The sequence below is a fragment of the Anopheles nili genome, chromosome 3 (genome assembly GCF_943737925.1).
Source record: "Anopheles nili chromosome 3, idAnoNiliSN_F5_01, whole genome shotgun sequence".
NCBI classification, from domain to species: domain Eukaryota; kingdom Metazoa; phylum Arthropoda; class Insecta; order Diptera; family Culicidae; genus Anopheles; species Anopheles nili.
In genome coordinates, this window is record NC_071292.1 from 11,069,341 (window position 1) to 11,074,891 (window position 5,551).

Below are 5,551 nucleotides of genomic sequence, written 5' to 3' on the forward strand. Positions count from 1 at the left end.
AGCGCTGCGTTTGATTGTTTCAATTGCATTTTATTGAGCCTTTTATATTTTTGGAGAGGGGTTATAGCGATCGGCCGAAATTAATTGCCAAAATGGCCTTCCACGTGCTCGTGACCGTGAGTGAACGCTTCGGGGGTTGATTATGAAACTGTAAGAGTTTTCGGCAGTTTGAAAAGCTTGTTTTGCAATTTCGATACGTCGTCCTGTATTTAGATAGCTGATTGTAAGAGGGGAAAAAAACATAAATACAGTTACGCAATATTTGCTCGTTGTTACAAAGATGTTTTTAAGTAGGTTCGTTTTCGTTTTCCTTGATCAATATCCAACACGGTATGGTACGAAATGTATGTGTTTTTTTGGTTTTATAATGCCTGGTGGCTATCTTTCAACTAGCAGAAGGGGAAAACAAAAAAAACCATCGTTTTCACTTCTCTTAAGGCTCACGGAGGTGGGCTTTTGGGTGGCACTTACCTTCGCCTTCACTCGCCCGATCAAGATCACGCCGCAACACTGCTGGCTCTGGTGGGACGGTACGAAAAAGTAAAACCACTTCGAAGGCCATTATGTGTGGCAACGCGCGCTCGTCCCTCGACCGAGCGGAAAGGATATGTTGCTCTTACCGGTTGGTGGTGTTTTCATTTGCTTCTTTTTTCTTTTCTCACCGCTCACGTTGGTTTATGGTGGCGTGTCACCCTTCTTGCTCTTTTTCTTTCCCACCCAAGCTGGCTGATTCTGGCGGCTCGGTAACGCGCTAAAAACTGCATCATGCCTCCCCATGCATAATGCGAATGTGTGTGGTGCTACCTTTCCCGCCGACGGTCTGCTCCGTCGTTATCGCCCTCTCGCCGTCATCGCCGTTGCATATTAATGTAATTAACATTTTCTGTTCCAATCGCGCTAGGTTTTTTTTTTCGTACGAAGAGAGAAAAAAAAACGAAGAAATTACCCAAACGGCGCGAAAAGTAACAACAACAGCACACCGGCTGGCGAAGAAACATCACCCCTCGAAGGAGGGTGGTTTGGCCTCTGCCACCCTGGCAACCCTCCCCCAGTAGTAATCGGTTTCTCCTGCGAAAATATAACGAAAACAACACACACACACACGCTAAGTAAATACATAACGCACGGTTTATGGGCTGTGCAGCACGCGCTCGATTGCGCACATGGCTTTGGGGCGCGTGTGCGATGTTTTCGGTGCGATTTATAGCGCAAGCGGGTTGTTGTGTCGCGCCGTTGCGCAGTTTGCGCGAATCTCCAGCGCAAATGCAGTGACTCACGCTGCGGAATCCACCCGGTGCGGGAATGAAGCCGGTTATAACCCAGTGCTTTGTGTGTGATGTATTGCTATTTTATTCAATGAAAGTCATTCGTTTTGAGTGAAGTTCAAAGAGCATTTAAAACACACAGCTGGTTGATAAATTATGCATTTATTAAAGTAAAAATAAACCTGAATAAGGGGTATATTTCGCGTAAAAGTAAGAAATTCTTATAGGTTTAGTAGAACATTTCGCAAAGCCCCACAAAAGCTCATGGAGAAAAAAATGCAATCATGACGAGAAAAACAGTAAATCACACACACCTCCAGGGCAAGTAGCGCGAGCTGGAGATTAAGCTCGCTCGCCATTACATTGTTAGCTTACTTTCTTATCTGCCATTGCCCGTTGGTCACCCCCGCATAAGTAAGCCCCACGCCAGCATTCCGACACGTGCTGCGTGCAGTCGAGTGCATGCGCAATTGCACCGTTTTCTGAGCATGCACCGTGCACGGTTTAAACGCACTCTTTTACATAGCTCCTTTCCTTCGAGAACGGACACGAAAGAAAGAAAATCCATCCACGATCAACAACACATCACGCCGGCTCGTGATCGCCATCAAGCAGGAAATGCGACGTTGATTTATCCCCACCCATGACGGAAGCAAGCGGTACGTCATTATCGTTGAGAACGATCGAGGCAACTCCCTCCCAAGCCAGCCTCTTGCCAAACCAGCACGTGGCGTGTCATTCGCGTCCATGTGTCAACTCCGCAACCGGTTCTTATTCGTCATCGGACGCAGCACGCATTATGATTTTATTTTCCTGCTCCTGTGCGCGCTTCCCAGCGACGACAGATTTCTGCGAAGGTCTGCACGCCAAGAAACGGTTCATTAGGGTGGCTTTCTTTCGCGATGTAACGGACTGCACTCGGCGGGAAAGTGACACCGTGACAAATTACGAACGTTTCTGTGGAAGATCATACTCCTTTTTGGTCCTCCCACACTCTCGAGGTCCTTGACCGGCTATGCAAAGGATCCTGGTTCGAAATTGCTCTCGCAGCTCGTCACTCATCGCCATAAGCGTCCATGAATTCATCAGACATCCGCCAAATCATGCTCGATCAAATCAAGCAATCTTTTGTTGGTTCGGAAGGGCCCAGCCGGCGCGTGCCGCCTTGTGCTTTCTTTTTATAATTGTGCCTACCCTTCTTGCCCTATAATTCATTCGGCGAAGTCGTCTCTCATTAGCATTTGCTGCGGGTTGTGCCGTCGTTTGCCACGAAATGCGGAACAGCTCCATCCGGGGGGCTTGTCACGGTGCCATGAGCAATAGGAACGGGCTTTTTTTACTGCCTTTTTTGTATTATTTCGCTTTCTTCCAACCGCCCTTCTTTTGAGCAAAAATCGTCAGCACCGCGATGAAGGCGCGATTCCGCGATGAGGAACCTCATTTCAGATCTTATACGATGGCGGCGTCAGCAATATATTATTCATAACGGGTGTCTTTCTTTGGGCGTGAGGCGTTATAAATTTTTCATATGTGTGTTTGCCTGTTTGGCACACTAATACGGGCACTTTGGGTTTTTATTTCTGTGCATGATTTTATTTATTTTGTAGAGTGGCCGGTTCCAGGCCATTAAAAACCACATCTCACCGGTGGGCTGTTATCGGACAGCTTTTTTTTTTTATTTTATTTCCACCCTCTCCCATGTTGAATGGGAAATACATTTTTGTTGCTTTCCGCTCTGTTTACCGTTTTGAAGGGCGTTCGAGCAAACACAACACGTTAGCTTCTTATCGTAAACTGCGCGAAATTCGAGAGACGAATGAGATTCCCAAGCTCTACTACCAGACACGGTATTGCGTTTCCACGAAGCTTACTGCCATCGTTGAACGAAATCAAAAGTAACTTAGCCCTTGCTAAGCCTTTGCAAGCCCTGAAGCTAGGAGCTTGGCTTATCAGCGCCGTCGATTTCTGCTCAAACCCATCACGATCACGAGTCTTGCACAATCAATCGCGCAAACAAGGTCGTCCTTGGCGCCACTCCCTTAGCGGCTTTGTTCGCGCACGTTCTCGCACCCTCTCTCGCTCATTTTCGCGACCTTGCGACCCATCAAATAAAGCAACTGATGATGTACGGTTTTTGTGGGGGTTGTTGCAATTTAATAGATTTAAATTTAGAACCCCCATCGCGGGGAAATCCTACCCTCACGCGGGGCACACCCGAGACCTGCGCGATAAGACAACGTGTTTTTGTGTGACGTTGGTTTTTGTGGTGGCGTGATCGCACGATGATTGAAGGTGGCGCAGGCGGAGAAGGGAGCTTTTGGAGAACGCGAACCTGCCATCCGTGTAGGGCGTAGCAGTGGCGCTGCTCGATCCGGTCTGATGACTAATGTCCATGTTTGTGCAGTGCTGCGGAACGGTCGAACAGCGGCAAAAACACCACCCCCTGCACGGGGTGGAGTGTGGTGCAGTATGAATGGAATAACGCGAGAGGAAGACAAAAACAACTGCCTCACTCACTCACACCCACCCACAAAAGTGGAGCATTTTTTTTTGTCTCTGTTTTTGTTGTGTTCGATGATTTATTTACTTTTCACCGCAACTATGTGGCTGCGCTTGGGGAGCTCAAGGCCCGTGGATGCTGTCGCAGGAAGAGAACGATACTTTGGTGGCCGCAAAGGGGAGGGGGGAGGGGAGAGAGAGAGACACACTTTGCGGTCCGATTGTCTTACCCATGGGAAACCAGCAAAAACAGCGGTGCATATTGGTGGAACGTGCTCTACTGAACCAAACCGTAAATTCAAACGCCAGACCGCAGCCATTTTTGGCCGCGTGCATTCACAGATGGTGTGCAGTTTTTCACAGGAGGATTAAAATGCATAAATTACGCGTCAGAGACCTTCCTCAAATTAAGCGCAATATTGTAGTTCAATAGGAATTTTGCAATTCAACATAACAATGTTGTACTTTAGTCTCTTCAGTGCATTGAGTCATCCCTTCGAATGTGATGCTTTTCCCGAGCGGCTTTTCCAATGTCACACACGCATTCGTTGACGCTGGCGGGCTTATCAACTCACGAGGTGATGGGGTTAAAACTCACCAGATGTTCAATGACCACCATTCGATGCCTGGGAAGGAAATTCCAACTTACTCTTATCGGTTTCGATAAGGGGATTCCAAAAATTACACCACATTGGCTTTGAGTGGGATTTTACCAAGCCACAATCGGTCAGGGTTGGAAAATCGTACGACGAAACGACGTTCACAATCGCTTCTCCTCGGAATTGCACTTTTATCTGCCAGCCGTTTACATATCAAGGGAGAATAATTTGTTGTATTGGCAATTTCGTTAAATTCCAACCGTTTGCTATTTTCAACCGTAAAACTACATTTTATTCTTGCTTCCAAATTGGTTGCAGTGATTCTCCGGTTTAAATGTGTACCTTTATCCTCCCGTAGAGTTGTTAGCACTTTGTTACGTATGTACCCTTTGCGCCCGTGCACGTGTTTGGAGTGAATTCAATCAGCATGATTTGGCTCGGATTTACGAAATAGGATTCGCGACGAAGCGTTGATGAAACAAAATCCTCCCAACGGTCCCCGTGGAGGGACCTGCCCGGTATGCCGGCAGGCAGAACAAGGAACGACGGTGCAACGTGTTGCACAAAGAGAAAAAGCCTTTTATGAAAGGGCACCCTCACGGTGAGCCCTGCGAAGGGACCAAACGAAGGGTGGGCACGTTTCACAGCCCAGGTGTGAACGCTGCGACGCCGCGATATGCAAAGATGGGGCCTCTGGGGAAGGCCCTGGGTGGAGGTCACGGGACACGACCAAGGGGTGTGTTTTTCTTTTTATTTGCACTCACCCCTACGGCAACCCCAAGGCCGGTTTGGGCCGGTTTCGTCACGTTGTTCGGTGGCGTTGCTTCTTTTTATTTATACGTTTTTCTTCCTCTCCTGCGGCTTGTCTGTCCTTCCATTTTGGTTCCTCTCCGTGACCACCCTGACCGCCCCTTTTGGGTGGGGTGGAGGGTGTTTCACAAGTGCGATCGAATAGCCGCAATGACACTGCAGTGGTACAGCGTCGAGTGTTGGTCACGGTGCTGGTGCGAAACCGTTCCACTGAGAATTGTTGTCCATTGAAGTTGCTGGCAAAAGAGAGAGAGAGAGAGAGAGAGAGAAGAATTTTTTTTGCAACCCAAATACGCCCCTGATGGAGGCAAACCAAACCCTGACGCTACAAACAAAACTGTCCCCGTTCTGTTGGTGGACGCGATTCATCTGCTTGTT